This window comes from Anser brachyrhynchus, assembly GCF_964034855.1.
Source record: "Anser brachyrhynchus genome assembly, chromosome: 7".
Lineage (NCBI taxonomy): Eukaryota > Metazoa > Chordata > Aves > Anseriformes > Anatidae > Anser > Anser brachyrhynchus.
Window position 1 is genome coordinate 39083957 of NC_137701.1, and position 17716 is coordinate 39101672.

The window sequence follows — 17716 nt, forward strand, 5'->3', positions numbered from 1 at the left end:
AAATGATTTCAGTGATCCAGTCAAACTATTTGCTCTGATATCCTTTTTTCTCTCCACGTGAGAGTGTCCTTGAAGACACTGGATTCTAATATGAGAAATTATTTTCTTTTTTAGCAACATTCTCTGCAGTTAATAATAGCCACTATAGAAAATGATAATAAAAGATGGAGATTGATAAAGGCCTTCACTAATAATGAATTAAGCCTGGTGCATTTGCTTTAATTATTAAGTATGTAAAAACTGTGAAAACAAGCAGCACTTTCCACAGAACCTCTCGTCTAGAAAAGAATAGATGGTACTTTCATTTGAGACCTCTCATGACAAATATCTCTGCAAATTTCAGTCTCAGAACCAAACACGGTATCAGCAAAGACTCAACAGCGTTACTATATGAACAAAATACTCTTAAAATAGTATAAAATATAACTCACAGGTGAATATACAGCACAGAGCTACCCAGACAGTATTTTTTTGTATTCATTTCTGTATGTCTACAAAATGTGTGCTTCCCCCGCATCCCTCATTTCAGAAGGGATTCAGTCCTGGAGGAAAGGCTCCAATGAAGGTATTCCTCCATCATAAAACTCTTCATCTAAACCATCAGCGATGTCCCTTGTCGCTAGAGATCATGACAACCCAGCATAATGCCTATTGATTTAATGGCTTTTAAATTTTTGTCAAAATATTAATGGATTGCATTTCTCTGACTACATTAGTTCACAGAGTAAAACCATCTACAGACTCAAAGTTTCTGAAATATAGCTGGAAACAAAGTAAATCAGCCTATTTGAAATTTTAGGACATTTCATACACTGTCAAAAATATGTAAAATAAGAAATGAGATGTTGTAAGGTCCTCGTGTAAGACTGTGAAGCTAACAGATTGATGAACATGAACGTCCAAGTTCTGATTTATTCAAATATATTTCTTAACTATTGCTGACATTATTTTTACGTGTGGGGTTTTCAGTCATCATGGCAAAAATGGTTGTGATTATTTCATATTTAGAGTAGGCGCACAACTTCTGCCATTTATGGCCACTGACTACAGCAGCAATGGAGAACGCAACTATACAGTAAAAATTTTCTGTATTGTGAACTTCCACTGGTTCTTGAGAACAGTGGATTTCCTAATTACCACAACCATATCAAACAACCATGTCATGGCTCTCACAGCAGCGTAAGCAATTAGGTAACAAGAAGATGAGGCTGATGGAACAACTTCTGCAACACAAGTTCCATCACTACAAATGGCTCTGGAATGCCCCTGCCAAATTTCAGGCCCAGTTTTAATAGAAAAATACCCAGAATATATTAAGCTTTTTATTAAGTATAGCTATAATACCATTGACATTGATTTTGTTTCTTACTCTTAGACTATTTAATAACTTCCAAATCTGGAGGCAAGCAAGAATTAAAAGATTAAAAACTTATAAACCATATCTGAATTTGCCATTAGAGCTAAAACAGTCTGAAAAAAATTATCTGGTAACTAGCTCCACAAATAACAATGGTTTTAGAGAAGCAGAATTTGGTCCTTGAGTTTTCAGCTGAAGACAGATGCTGAGTTCCATTAAAGGCAGTAAAAGCTCAAGTAGAATGAAGATCAGAAAATGTTCTTCATTCCGATCACTGTAACCTAAGGATGATCACTAGCTTTTCTTTCCTTATGCCTCCATGACAAAGAACAAAAGGCCAGAATTTTAGGACTCATTTCAGCATAAAATTGCTTTAAAATGTCCTTTCTGAAATAGGTTCCTTCCTTCTAATTCCCAAGGAGTTCATGGCTGTATTTTTAGAAAGGCAATTTGGAATTTAACAAATACAGATACTTGGAAATGTCTTTGTGCTTTCTTACTTTCACAAAAAGACATTAAGGTCATATTTTTTTCAAAAGTGGAGATTGCTTTTGAGTAGTTGTAATCATGGACACCAAATTTGGAACCAAATAAAACTGCTGAAACCGGAACCTGGGAAGCCGTATATAACGCACATGATTCGACCCACAAAAACTGGGACTCAGAATTATGGAGAATCTTCCCAGATACGCTCCCAAAGTGCTCCCAATGACAGGAGACCTGTGCTGCCTCCAACATGTTCATTGACAGACCTGTTAGCCCATTTTGCAGCATCCATTCCAATGTCAACATCATTTCTTTTGCTCGACGTGAGGCTTCACTGACCGTTCCTGCGGCCTCTCTTTGGCTTGCTCTCAGCTTGTTCACCCCTCAGCAGAGGGACCGTGAGCTTCAGGAAGCAGGAATCTGGTTCACTCACTTCAAACTAAGTAATGTGAAATGAGAGAATCTCATTTCATCTGATTTATGTAGCCAAAAAGGCACAACGTCCTTTCACACACATTGTTCAATGGGCTTGCCTCTTATTTCCAAAAGATTTTTCTGTTACAGAATTCAAGACTCCTCAAAGTTTGAGGAAGACCAAGACTGAAAGGACTGATGGGGGTGAGTTGACAGGTATATTCATTCTCTAAGAGTGATGGCACTGCTTTAAATATTTAATGCACTGAAAAATATATGGAAAGGAAAATAACGTGAAGCTGGCTTTAGTGTGATGGCATAACACTATTTTCTGCATCCATCTATGTTGCAGCCACATTATACAGAACTGTAAAAAAGAAAATGGCAAATTTCAAATCAGTTATCATGGTGCTATCAGCTTAAAAATTAATCATTTTTTTCCCCTTTTTTTTTTTTTCATTTTTCCAATGCAATCAATAAGCAAGCCCTGGCTATCAATCTCCATGTTATGTAGCAATATTTTATTTTCAAGCTGATAGCTTCACATGATGAATTATGGTCATTAGAAAGCATGATAATGTGTTACGGTAGCTTCAGCCCAGTTGTAAGTGTTGCTGACAGAATAAAGTGAGAGAGTTTGCTTATTCTTATTGTTTGCATTTGAGATGTAAGTATTACCGCGAGTATGCCCCATTCTTGGCCGTTCATCAGAGCCAAATTTAATTTTTTTTCCCCAAACGTTTGAAGTGACATTTCAAGGTTATTTCCCCAATAAGTATCTTGCACTCCCAACATTTGAATGCAGCTTTGTGTTCAAATGTTTGGCTAGATAACTATTTACGTTAGCAAAATGTGGGGAAAAAAAATCATACGAAGCATTTATCTGCTACCCAGGTACATTAAAATGTCCACAAAGGCAGCATCGTGACTGCAGAACGGATTGTAACAAGGCACCTCTGACTTAGAAAGTGAGCCAAACGATACTTTCGGTAAATAATTATGCACACAGTGTAATAGAAGTCATCTCAGCAACACCGAGCTCCTGCGCTACACGGCTTAACAAGCTGCCAAAAGTCTGAGCTGAACTAGTAGAAGTGACTCTGTGTGCCAGTAAAACTGAACAGCTTTACTGTCTCCGAGACCTTTCTTCTAAATCTTTTCTGAGTAAAAGCTTTTTCACTCCTGCCCTTGTAACAGCCAACATAAAAGCAAGGCATCTTCAGACAGATCGAAGGGCTAGAAATTAAAATAGGTCTTTCCTGTGCCTTTAATGTCACCCCAAAATGCCCTGGTAGGAAGCACACTTGAAGGAGAGACGCTGGAAATGGGTTTTGATGCTGGCGAATTCAGTCTTTGGAGGCGCTGGCTCGGCAGGGGGGGCAGCCCGGGCTGGGGAGCTGGATAAAAGCCCCAGTATGAAGCCTCGAAAGAACAGAGTGAAGGCACCAGAAGTGGAGAAAAATGAGGGAAGGGAAAGAAAACGGCCCAACCTCTCTTTCAGATATGAGTGGTCCAGAGTTGAGACTAGAACTGCATTAGGGGAAGAAGCTTCCACTGCCCAACTTAATGGGCTTCGGAGCCGGGATGTATCCGGACAGTGCTTTGTGCTCCTGGGTCTGCTAATACAGAACGTGTCCACAGATGCCAGAGGTGACAGCTGCAGCCTGAGCACACGCTGCTTAGTTAATTTATATTTACCATATACCTGGAAGACAGATCAGTAGCCCCAGATCTTGTAAAACCATGCAACAAACATGAGCTTTGAAACCGTCCCCTAAATTTATGCTGCTGTTAGCTAAACTCTGCTCTGGTCCAGACCCTGCCTGGTGATGGCCCCGGAGTGAAGGGGGCAAAGATGGTCAGACTGGGGTGCAGCCTTTCTGCGGAAGGCCTTGTGCAAGCAGGGGTCGTGCTCAAAGGGACCCCCACCTGGGAGCCCAAATAGGCCGTATCCTGCTAGTCCACAGGGCAGTATCTGCAGGGGCTGGCTTTGGGACACACTTCCCAATGGCAAAAGCGAACAAGCAGCACTCGCAGATGAACAGACAGCAAAAAAAGTTACTTCTCATCTCCAGGTATGCCTCTGTGGCATCACAAACCTTTTAGCAGAATACAGTATTTATCCGAAGCACTAGCAGAATACAGTATTTATCCGAAGCACTAGTGGAGTGTCATAAATGAACATGAAGAGTGTCATGTATCAGCATCGTAGCCGAGATAACTTTTTCAACATGAATAATAAAAAGAAACTTCATAGATTTGATTTTAATTGACTGATTGTAGTTCTTACAAAAGTGACTCTCAGATTTCTATCTGCTAGTCAAAGGAAAGACGATAAATCCTATCTGCTTCAATTATTTGCAATACATAAGCGAAAATCTAAATATTTTTCAAATTCAAGTGTATTCTCAGCTGAAAAGTAAATATCTGCCATATTGAATTCCTACATGATCATTTTGGCTTTTCATCTTTTTATGGTAGGCTACATTATAACCTACATAATTTATATTTTATCAGCAAGTTATATTATAACCTACTGGGTTGGGATAAATAATACACCTGTAAATTTAAAACAAAAAACCACATAATATAAATGTTTTCACATTTTACATAACGGATAGCTAATATCTACAATAACCCCTACATGCCCAAAATTCCTAGTGAACCTACAAAACCAAGTAACCTTGCCCCATCCATGTCTAAAAGCGTTTAACACCTCCAGCACATTTGCATTCCCTGACTCCGGTAAGAGCCAGGCTAGAACAGGCTGCAGATCTCAGCACACAACCCCAGTACTTCGTGCTTTTCCATCTAGCTCAATATGCAACTAGTTAGGAAGATAGAAATAACACAGCACCTGTCAGTCACTGCAATAATCTCATCTCCTTTTTCCCTTTACATCTTCCAGCTCCATGCCGCGACCCACCTGTCTGTCCCTGGTCCACAACTCTGCTCTTGGCACTTCAAAACCTGCTGCACCCAACACTGAGGATTTCTACAAGAGCAGTAGAATTGCACGCAGCTCTAATATAGGCCAACATTAAGATCACCCCTGCTAAAGATCCTTGCTGCATTTACGCAGCAACTGATCTAAGCCTATGGCACATTTTTTTCATTACATGCAAGCTGCCATCTTGTAAGAAAGGAAGAATAAACATATGGATATGAAATATGTTGGAATAATCCCTTTCTGCACTGATACATCGCTGTCTGTATAGACATCAGAGAACACATAATATCTAGCTTTGTACATGTTGTGATATTTCACACCGCCTCCCATTTCACATGGAAAAGGCATTTGACTTTGTCTAATACAAGCTCAATTTCTCCTACATTTACCACCAAGAAGAATCCAACTACATAAAAAAGTCTCACTTATTTCAGAAAAAATATATAAATTTAAGATATGAGTTGTTAAAAGAGCATCAACGTTACAAACTAATAAAAATAAAGACCCCATGACCAGCTTAAGTGCACAGTTCACCATTTTTCAAGGGAACAAGAAAAAAATCTATTGTGCAGCAGCTAAAAAGCTGTTGAATATTTACTCGTTTAAGACTTAAACAGATCAGAATTAAATTTATTTTTAATAAAAGTCACCAAAACCTAAAATAAATAAGCAGAACATTAAGGAAAACTTTGCCTTGTAAAGAACCTACAGAGCCAAATAAATATGAAACAACAACATACAAATTTTTATCCTAAGTGATTCAGATAGCCAGACAGGAAGAATTTGGGGAGAGGGAGAAAAGAAGTAAGTGAGGAGCAAAGACATTTGTTCTCTTCTATGATTAATAAGCAAATGATATATCATCACTCTTCCAATTCAGAAGCATATCTGGTCTTTTGGGGAATCTATCTTAGTAAGCCAAGTAGCTGCCAAGACTGCCATACTCTCCATGCAGATGATTAAACTGGTCAAAATATTGTTATGTGAAAAATTATTAAGTCAGAGGATAATGAATCTCTGGACTTTGACTAGTCTGAAAAACCTTAAAGTCAGCAGTGTGGACCATGCTCGGGATGAGGCTGGGAGGAGCAAAGATGACAGGGACAAGGTCTCATAAAAACAGTCCTGCCCTGTAGAGCTCTGCCCCTTTGTAGCTGGAAACTATTCTGCTTTCTTCCTATTTATTCTGTTTTTGCTGAGTTAACATGGATATGAATCAAAAAAAATTAAAATAAAAATCTTGTGTGAAAACCTACCCCAGCATCTGGGTGAGCTGAGTGCTTTCGCAACACCTAGTTACCACCAAGAATTTGCATTTGCACTCACTGTGCCCCATGCCTGGAAGGAGAAAGTCATGAATTTTAGTCTGTTCTCCCCACACCACACAGTATGAGCGTGGCACATCCAACCTCACTGCTTACCTCACCTTTTCGCACATGAAAAATGGATAAGATCTGCTGGCATCACAAAGGCCTTACTTTAATTAATTACATCTTCCCACAATGCTAACACTATTATTGAAGTACAGATCTTCCACAGTAATGAGTGTCCTGGAAACATATGCAATTAAATGGTTAGATATTGGAGATTCTTAATGTCGTCAGATGTCTTAATGAAAAATATAGAAGTTTTGAGCCATACTTTGACCTGGGTGTGATTTCATTAATTATAGCAAACTATTGTGAGAGCCATGGAGAAGTGCAGCAGGAGCTCAGCTCTCAGTCTGATAATCCTTCTAGCCAAGGGATGGCCAGAGCCAGCTTCTGAAGCAATGCTGATCAAGAAGCAAAGTTATGCCCATGCATAATATTCTCAATATGTGTGGGGCAATACTTCAACTGGATTTCAACAAGAAAGTAAAGCAAAACTTTGTCATTTATAGGTAAATTGGAAATAGATGCAAATATGTCACCTGTTTCCCTTTTATATTTGAAAGGGTGTTCCCCAGGACTGCTCTGTCTTTACGGGGATTTCAAAGCAAGAAAACTTCCAGAGTTACCAGAAACACATTTTGATCTTTAAATACTATCCTTAAAAACAAAATCCTCCAAACCTACATTTATAGGCTTATTTTCATGATGACAGTTTCGCTACATTTGTTGAATTGTAAACCATGTAAAGCTCAGCAATAAAACGTCTGCAATCTGTAGCGGTAATGGGAGGCATGTCTCATAAACAAGATAAGTTGTTTCTTGCCAATATTGTTACACTTCATAAATACGAACTCAAGTCTGTTTTGCATTTCCTAGATCAGTAGCAGACTTTTATTTTAATTAAACACAACATATAAAATATTCATTTAAAAAACAAACATCATTGTTTTAAAGACATTATACTAAATTAAATTATAGTGCTTTTGCCATAAAGTTCTTGCACAAAAGAATAATTCTGAATTCTGAGTGGATTGAGACAGCACAAGTGTCCATCAAAAACCTGTATTTGGAAGATGGTAGCTGTCCTATGAATAAACTATTTATATTTCCTGATAATGTAAGTGCTTATGCAAACTCGCTCCAATTCCCAAAGACTACTCATTTCAGCTGTGGTTGTAATTAAGAAACAATATCACATGCCCGCAAAGAAGATGGTGCCAGTCCCATTTTGTGCAGCAGAACTACTAAGTGTTTCACTTCACACTGACATAATTTATAGCCTCATTTCATTAGACTAATGTTGGGTATCTTTGATAGAGTCATCTTTGACAGTCTCTATCCCAAAAGTACATTAGTTTTGGAAATCTACATTCTGAGTACAGATTGATCAAGATCCCTGAACACGTTCACAAAATACATCAGACTGAACCCCATTCAATAAAAATACTATTTCTAGTTAAGTAACAAATCCACAGAAACTCAGAACGTTTGAGGTTGGAAGGGACCTCTGGTCCTGGTCCAATCCCGCTGTCAAGCAAGGACATCTAGAGCATATTGCTTGGCTTCTGGATTTGCCACGGAACCTGAACACAGAACAGAGGAGCCTCAGAAATGGTATTAATTACAGAAATGAAGGGTTTTTAAAGTTGTCAGTGAAGAGGAAGTTCAGGAATTGAGAAGAAACTATGAAGACCTGAATACTTATGTTATAGCACCTGTAACCTCTGACCACAGCCTTGTAGCCAGTGTCTACCTATAAAAAAATCTCCTGGCCACCATGGAAAAATGTGTCACTCAGTTGTAAATCTATCAAAACAGTCAGCACCAGGAATTCAGTGTGCCCCAGGAACAGGCAGGCATTTACTTCAGAAGCTCCTTAGCTGATAGCAGTAGTGTGGTTGCATCACATCACCTGTGTCTTAAAACAATAGTTTTAAAACAACTTAAATCACTCATTTATGGTTTAGGTGTTACACATTACTACATTGCCTTGTTTATTACTAAAACCATTTAAACAGGTTTCAGAAAGTATACTTGAGCTTTTGACAGCTGTGCTGAATTCATAATTTGCTCAGGTTGCTGCCTGAACCGAGTCTGAAAAACAGACCAGTAGCCAGAGGTTGTTCCAGACTGGTCAAACTAATGCTACCAATACTTTGGAAAGGAAGTCCTCAACTGGCCTCAGATTCAAGAAGATGAAGCAAAGATTTAACAAAATCCCTGCAAAGCTATACAGCCCGGCACCTTGTGTAGTCCTGGACTCCTCCAGCTTGCGTGCAAGACCTGTGAACTATTTAATTTTTGATAGTAAAACAAACTCAAGCCTCAGTGAACTGAATGGGAAGCACATTCCCAACTGGATCTTCGGAGACTTTCTTTCTGAGGACACCCTTCTGCAGGATTTGCCACGTTTCAAGCCCTAACCCCATCTTTTTCATAAGAAGATTAATAAGGAAATGCATAAACCCCAACTGTCCCCTTTACATCTGATGGCTGATAACACTGTTACATTCATATCACACAACCATATGTGCTACAGGAGCATGAGACATTCTTTCTTTCGTATGCTCATCCACCACAATTCATCTCAGCTCATTTTTTCATTGTGTAGTTTCAGAAGTCTTAATAACTGTTTCTAGTGAACAAGGTCATGGTTTTCCAATTCTTTTCAAAACCCCTTTCCTTTCAGATTTCCTACTACTTTCTGTGTACGAACTGCTTTCATTAAAAAGTGGACCGGACAATTGCAGTTTGGCAGCAGGTTTGATGCCTTTAGTTCATATATACTTTCCCCGACCCCTTAGTTTGGCATGGCATATGCTTTCATTCCAAATTGCCGTTTGTACTCGTATTGATTCATTACACACAGATATGCTGTAAGAGTGAAGTCATTTTAGAGGGTTTCAGGTTTTATAATATTGTAGCATTCCTAAATTAAATATTTGGTTATAAAAGACAAACCGCACTGAATATTTATATTCTTAGTAGATTTACATTAAAATAGACATGAGAACTTAAATTAAGCTACATTAATAAATAGCTGGCACTAACCAGACCAAAATCCAACTATTGCACAAGACAATGTTGGAGAGAAGGGGTTAAGTACAATTCCAGATTGAGAAGGAATCTGTGAAAGCAGGAGTCCTTCCTGTCACCTATATTTAAGCTTATCAAAAAGCAACTTCAATCCTGGCACAAATGCTTTGAACTCCCCAAGAAAGGCTGGAATAAGTTGGGTAAGTATTTACTGACCTCGTTTGGTCAGTGCTTCCTGTTAGGAAGGAGTTATCAATGTTGATGTTTTAACCACGCAGCCATTTTTTTTTTTTAAATAAAAGTGCAAAAGTTAGAATTAAATAATTAAAAGTTAGAATTAAATGAGACTCATGCTCAATATATCAATGAACTGGTCAGCTACTGCCCTTCGTATGGATTCCCAGTGTAGGCCTGTCCCCTGATCAGCATTTTCCTCTAATGAAAAACTTTCAGTGTTTCCAGATTTTGAGATAAGAATGGTAAAATTCTTCAAAATAGCTCGCAAGCCTTGGAGGCCCTGGAAGGACCCAGGCACACCAGCTCACTTTGCCCTTCCCCAGGTGAGAGGTGAATCCTGTTTTCTCTCCCCTCCTTTGCAATGTGCCTGGTGTTGATGGAGGTTGATCTGTACTTCTCACATGACCGCATGTCCATCAGCAAGACAGCATCAACTTGGCTTTGGCTGAGAAACACAGAATTTCAGGCCTGGCGGCTCCAAAGAGGCACTGAGATGTCGCAACGCGAAGCCGCTGAATCCAGACGCCTAATACATCTGCACATTTTTTTCATCTCACAGAGCTTTACAAAGTCACCACCTTCTCTAATAAAAGTCCGAACAAAAGCTGGGATTCTTAAAGCAAGGATTTGGGTTGGTTTTGGAAGACATTAAGACATTTTGTACCATTGAAGTTCCCCTTTCCCTTAAGCAAAAACAATCTCCCCAGTTTCTCAGCCTCAGATGCCGAGCCTTTTCCACGCTAACCAGAAAAGTCTGTTCCTTGATTGGATATCATGTTCTTTGCAAGCCGTAAATATTTGCATCATGTGAAAGAAGTGACTCACCAAAGAGATGTAATTACAGCGTAAGCTGAGAGGACTATTGTTTATATAGCCAAATGTAGCTTAGATGCAATGCCTCCTCTGCTGCGCAGACCGTGGCCACCACCTCCTTGACTCGGGTCCCCAGCAAAGCGAGCGTTTGGACAGGTTCAGGTCCCTTACTGCCCTTGCTGCACAGTTTGATGTTTGTTTTGTTGTTTGCTGCAGCCTAAAATAAAACCTGTGCTGAAGCTACCAAGAAGATATGTGCAAGGACCAGACGTGTGGCTTGACAAGACCTAACAGAAGCCTGTCTGAAAGCACCTCTCTCGTACACAGACCATTACAATTTTCACTTCATTTTACAATACAAAAGGCGCAAAAGTCACACCACGTTGAAGATAAGGCAGTTCTGCCAATCCCAGTGTTAACAAAGTGGAGCAACGTGTCAGCGGAAGGACTACGCCGACTGCGGGGCGGCTGTCCCACACAAGCTGACACAGCCCAGGGTGAGGTTAACACCTTCGCTAAAGGAGTTTTGGCAGACATCTGCCACTGAAATGCTGCAGAGCCTTCAATTTTCCCTGTTCAGTCCAGCAGCATTGTGTTTATGCTGATACAATCCAATTGGAATAAATTGCTTTTTTTTTTTAGTGACTATTATTTGTATTGAGTGGCTGCGAACTATGTTTTTGCCGATCTGAATGAATTGCTATTCTAAATAACAACTAAATTAACTTTGGTATTTTGATTAGCATGGCAAGAGCCTTGAGCTGCTTATTTGAATGTTTATAAAATAACATTTTTGTTCAAAGGCTTTATCATAACATTTTCATAAGCTAGATTTTGCATAGCATTTAGAAAATTCAGAATATCGTACCAATATTGACACCAATACTAGAACACAATCAGCAGCTAAAAACACAGCGTTACCCCATTTTACAGATGGGAATGCCAGCAATACATTGAACGACTTCTACTTAACCACACAGAGTTATTAGCAGAATGTATATAACAATTATTTCTGTAAAAGTTAAGGATATAATAGGGAATATATAAAGCATCTACATGAACTCAAGCGTGTTCGTAATTACTGTGATGACTCAAGGAATGTTTCAGCAGGTGTGGAACCAGAGTCACACCTACTGAATAGGAAAGGGAATATGAAAATGACTTTTTATTATCATGCTAGTTAGGCAAACAGCCATCTAGAAAAATATACACTAAAATTTTCTGCCAAGATAAATACTTTCTAACATATTAACTATTATTAAAATGCCTAAGCAAATCCCCAGGTATCTTCATTTTTTCCTAAACAGGTATGATATGCCTCAAACGTACTGTACAATCCTAATAAATGGTTACATACCTTCTGTTACACATATATTAAAGCAAAGAGCCTACAACGGGAGGTATCCGGGTGTAGGATTCTGTGTACATACCAGGGAAGCGAATGAGTGTGCCTCACGAAGGCTTCACTGTAGTTAGGAACGATGAAAAAACTCTCACAGGGTTCAGAGTGGGTCCCTGGAGCCAGTAATTCTCTGCACCGTAGAGGTAGGATCAAGGAGCACCGCTGATATTTTTCAGCTGGACCGAAGTCTCCATTCAGCAACATTTTCCAAAGTTAAAAAATTTACTTCCATCAATTCTAAATATATGTAGAGCTAAATATAGTAAACCTCAACTTGAAAAATCACGGCTAAAGCTAACATACACTCAGTCTCGGTCTGCACACCAGCTGTGGATAAAAATGTGCTGAAAAGTAGAACATTTTGTCTCTTTTCATTTATCAAACATTCAGTTGCAAACACACAGTCATCTGTTTAAGAAGAGCTGAGAATCTGTTAAAATTATTCATTTGATGGTTTTGTGAATTTAAATCACAATTTTCTCTAGAATTTAAATTCTCAGGTAACTTTTTGTGGGTAACACTTTCAATCAAAAACTTTGGTTACTGGAGGTTGTTTTTTTTAAATGTAGTATACATTTTGGCAATTTATTTATTTGTTCAAATAAGCAATTAATAAGCAAGGTCATCTTGCAAGATATTTGTAAAACATATCTGCATCATGCCTGCAAGTTAAATAATCAACCTAACTGCTAGTGTAAATTCAAATATAATTTATTTAATACATTATCATCACATGTGACTGGCCAAAATCATAGGTAGCATGGATTGCAGTGTGTTTTCAGTCCATCAAGGCTCTGACATTTTTGGCATTCACAGGGAAGAATATTAGTTTGTGCGACTAATTAAATCCCAAAGTGATGAGCGATAAGGTGACAGAACCCAGGTAGACTCCAGATTAAAGGTTTAAGTAGACCTATGACTTTATTTCTTTTTCAAGCCTGTAAGAACAAAAAAGGGTGATTCGGGGGTCCATTGACTCAGTGGTTCTTTATAAACCAAATAAAATTTTCACTGTCTGGAACACAGATATCTACTTCTGAGGTAATTCTTTCTAGTATCTTTAAGGCCAACAGAAAGAAGTTGGTTTTCTTTTCCTCCTCAGATGCTCCTATTTCCTCGCTGGCTCACTCCTGTTCCAGCCTCAGTCCCAGTTCTGCTCCTGATCACTCTCTCTCTTCCTTGCACAATCTCTAAACATTTTGCTCTCCTCTTATTTCACCTCCTGATACAAACATATATATAGCCTCTGTCATCTTAAAAACACCTGATACTACCTGTGCTCCTCCTCCCATTGCCCTTTTCCTTTTTTCTCCTTTACTTCTGAGTTCTCTGGAGCTGTCGTACCTCTCTGCCTGGCATCCCTTTCCCCTTACTCCCTTCTAGGTTGCCTCCCTCTACTTGGACTTCTTCATCTCTACCAAAAAAAAAACACCTGCCAAGGTTAGGAACATTGCAAATCTCTTATTTTGTCTTAAAAAAAAGCATTTTATTTTATTTAGCCCATCAATTGCCTCATTTCCTCGCCAGCATTTTTTTTTTTCCTCTGACCTTAACTTCCAAGCCTCCATCGCCTTTTTTCTCCTTTCCACTCTCTACATAGGAGGCTGGGTCTCCAACGTACCCGTACACCACATTTGCAGTCAGCAGCTTTGACTTATTTTTGCATTTGAGGACACCATCCCACTCAACTACCTCCTCATCCTCGCTCAAACACTTCCTGAAAACTCATGGCTTTCCTGGTGACAGGAAAAGAGTTCATCAAAGTGCTGGCACCGAACTGCTCTGTGAGCGAACCTCCCACGCCCCGGGATAAAAATAAACAAAAACACTCAGAAATATTGCTAAGAAACCGTATGCTCCTGATTTTTGGCTATCACCAAAAGAAATGGGAATTTGGGACTCCAGATCCCCTAGAATCAAACCACGCTTGAAGGAAAAATAAGAATAATAAATCCTTCAGATAGGTTTGAAGTATAGGCAATCTGATGAAGTCCGTTGGCTCTATTTTTTTCTTCTTCGCAAGCTATCTTAAATAGCGAAGGGGTCCGTTATGTTATTTTTCCTCCCATCTCTTAGCCCCGGACAGCTGGAGGTGTTTAAAGAAAAAGTAATCTGCATTTTTTCCACAATATGTAGAATTCCTATTCTTATATTAGTTTTTATTCTTAGAAGCTCGAGCTGAAATTTGAGTTCCACTGCAGTGCTCCCACTAATTGCCTTGAATAATTCAAATTTTACCACTCTCAGGGGCACAACTGGAGCCAGACTGTTATAAGCCATGTTTGCTACTCTGGAGCCAACAAAATAAGTATGCTTTATGCTGTAGAGCACGCTGAGTTTAAGTTACATTATTTTGTTTGTTTCGAATTTAGACAAGTGAGGAAATCACAGTGGATTGGCTTGTCAAAGGAGCCTACCAATAAACACAGAACAAGCCAGATTTTACTTTTAAAGCAGCAGGAATATGTCAAAAATCACAGTGTAACCCTGAAACTTGTATTTTGCTGAACAAAATTAGAAAAGGCCTAAACTGTGGGATCTCTCTATTTTTGGCTCAAGAGAGAAATTCTGAAGCTGCTGATGATTTGAAATGGGTCCTGAAGAGAAGGAAGGAAGGAAATTAGAATTTTTTTTAACTTACAAAATTGTCTTGCCTGTGTAATAACACTGAGCATGACTGTCACTCTGAAGACATATTAGCTCATTTAGGTAATTAGTGTGAGCAGCATGTTTCCCTGCTTATTCCATTCAATTATAGGGTGCTCACTTTGTCATTACTGGAGTATCTTAATGTGACTTGTAATTAGTGTAATTACAATCCAATGTTAATTATATCTGCCACTTAGACATAATTTTATATAGTAATGGTCTTATTCTCAATAACCTTATTATGTTGTTTATTCAAACAGGAATTTAGCCTTCTTTCATGCGTCAAATATGGAGATTACAAAAAGTACTGCCTGTCATTTCTGTAGTTATGACTAGGGGATCTTTGCATTGCAAAATCATATTTGGGACAATCAATGAATGGAGAAAACCAAATTACGGAGACTGATTATTAGAGACATGCTGAACTAACAAAAATAATTTGCACAGGAGGCGCATTAAGGCATATAGCGGTCCAGGAGTGCTGCGGAGAGAGGTCAGTGTCCAGAAATGAACAAGGGAACAGAACAGGAGACTGCAACATATAGGGTGTACGTGGTGCTGGATACTCCCACTGGTGACATTACTATTTCTCTTATTTGCAGTGCAATAAAATAGCAGGGCTAGGTTTGCCAATTAATATCCCATGCTGTATTTCTCAGTGGCAACGACACCTTTTAGCACTGGGTTCAAGCATCTGATAAGGGTTTTTCTTTTTCCACAGGCTTCATTTCTCTGATCAACTGCATTGGGGCGGGCACGGCCATACTGTGGTAGTAGTTCAGACAAGGAGTGGGTTATTGCACAGAGTTCCTTGATTCCTGAGCTTTGCTTTCTTCCGGATGAAATGAAAGACCTGCACCAGGAGAACCCCTCACGCCCAGCCGAAGGGTGCTGTCCCACAGCACCAGAGCACAACACAAACCTGCCAAACGTGGCCAGCGGGTCCTCAGCACCACCTTGCTCCACAGACCTGCTCCCGCTGGGCTCTGCCGTTTGCTGCCGCAGCCACAGGCTCATTACAAAGCAAAGACCGAGGCGTACTGCATGGTAAGGTTTCCTTGGGTTTAGCCCAAGAGTGAAATAAACTCTCTAGAAGCAAAGCTTGCTGCAGACCCAAAACACGCTCTACCCCATGCATTCCTACCTACCATCTCTAACACACGCATAGTTATATTTAGATTTAAAAAAAACTAAGACACCCAGTCAAAACAATGCGTGTTTCTTCCCCCCCATAAAGACTCAAAAGGACAAGTAACACATGACAAATATTAGTCATGTTATTTAATGCATGATGTTGAAGAGAGGCATAAGAACCGGAGGAGCAGGGAAGGGAATTTGGCAGCTCTCTGGGAGATGGAAACCGAGATCCCCCCTAATCCGTGTCATTTACTGAGAGTCTGAAAAGGGTTTCAGGCTTTGAGCTCACTCTTCAGAGGCTAATGAATCATTCAGATTTCCATGGCTCAGGGTGATGTCCCAAGACAGCTGGCAGCTTTCTTTGAGCTTAAGAAAATCAAGAAGTTTCGAAACAAAAGCGGGGAGGCAGTGACAATAAAAGTAAATCAGGGGCATGTACACTGAAGAACGGCATTATCGCTAACCCAGCTGGATAACCACGACACATTTTCCAGTATCGAGGAGAGGCTTAGGGAACAAAATCTTATGTTGTGAGTTAAGCCCTCTCCTTTGCTTTCTGCTGCTGAGAAGCCTTTCTCCCAGGTCCGTGCAGCAATTCATGCTGCTAGCAGACACGTGATGCTCAGGTCCCCCATGCCGGTGCCAAAAACCCACTCTGGGCACACATTGCACATTGAACCAGCACAGGATTACCAGGTAGCTCCTCGCTTCAACCAGGACAACAAGTATCTGTGAAACTGCAACAGAAAAATGCGTGTGCACAGGCACAGCCCCGCAGGAGCTGCTTGAAGCAAATACTGGCCTCAGGCTCCCTTGAATGGCAGTGAAGCTCTGTTTTTCTCAAGACCATTCATAGCTTCGATGTCTTTTAGCAGTCTCACATGCAAGGCATCATCCTAGCCCCTTTAGCTTTCCTCCACAAAAAAGTAGGATTATTTTTACTACTAAATCTGGTGCACTGAATGGGTATGAAATCTGCTTAGGTTTACTTTAAAACTGCCAGACGTCCTAGCATTACTCTATGGAAAGAGAGAATCAAATTTAAGGTATTTATTGACATTTTAAAAATGGCCCAAAGGAAATGAAATACTAATTATTGGCTGCTTCAGTGGCTGCACGGAACACACCTGGATTATCCCAATCCTATCACCATCAGATTATTTTAACCAGACAGTTCCTATTAGCTGAAACTTCATGTACAAAAGTATCTCAAACACAACAAATGATTTAGCACGCAACATTGCTTAGGTAGATATCTTGACATTAAGTAATCAAAGTTATAAATATATCACCTGGTTATACAATAGCTATAATCTATCCTTCATGCAATATAAATCTTGCAGGTACTTCTGCATAAACAGAGATTTCTCAATGGCTGCCAATTAAGTCATTTTCCTGCCAAAAAGGCCCAGTGAATTGACAGACCTACCTGCTTTACTTCCTTTTTTTTAAATATATATGTAACTCAAAGTTCATCTCCTAATAGCAGGCAGTGAATTTACAGCTCTCCAGTGATTAAAGTCACTTAGCCTTCACTCCTGTGCACTGTAACACCACGCAAGGACGGCTGTAATTGCCTCGAAAAACGCTGCCTGCTGCATTTTATTGTTTAAATACAGGCAGCAGGGGCATCTCCAGGATGTGCATTCAAACCCAGCCCGTTCATTAACTATTAACCAGCAGCTATCCTAACTCGTGTTGCTCCACTTTCTTTGGGACTGATTGGTCTTCACCTGAAAGGACAAAGCAGGCAGAACAACAGGTCCACCCTCTAACAAGCACTGGCCTTCCTGTCCTACTAAAACAGCACAAAGTATGTGTGGTGAGAGACTAGCTCCCTTTTAGTAGCTCTGTTAAATGAA

The 17716-nt window shown here is 39.7% G+C and overlaps 1 protein-coding gene across 18 annotated transcripts in view; it reads right to left on the minus strand.

Annotated features, from left to right (window-relative positions):
• Positions 1–17716, minus strand: part of LOC308197859 (uncharacterized protein) — a 365283-nt gene that overhangs the window by 214598 nt on the left and 132969 nt on the right. Inside the window, exons 2-3 of one of the 18 annotated variants that reach the window (XR_013953409.1) lie at positions 12097–16591; positions 8257–10883 (exon numbers count right to left, since the gene is read on the minus strand). The exons of 16 other annotated variants lie outside the window; for them this stretch is intronic. The gene's annotated coding sequence lies outside the window, so the exon portion shown is untranslated. Of the gene's footprint in view, positions 1–8256; positions 10884–11615; positions 16592–17716 lie in introns of those variants that run through there. One more of the 18 variants, XR_013953410.1, reaches the window with a different exon arrangement.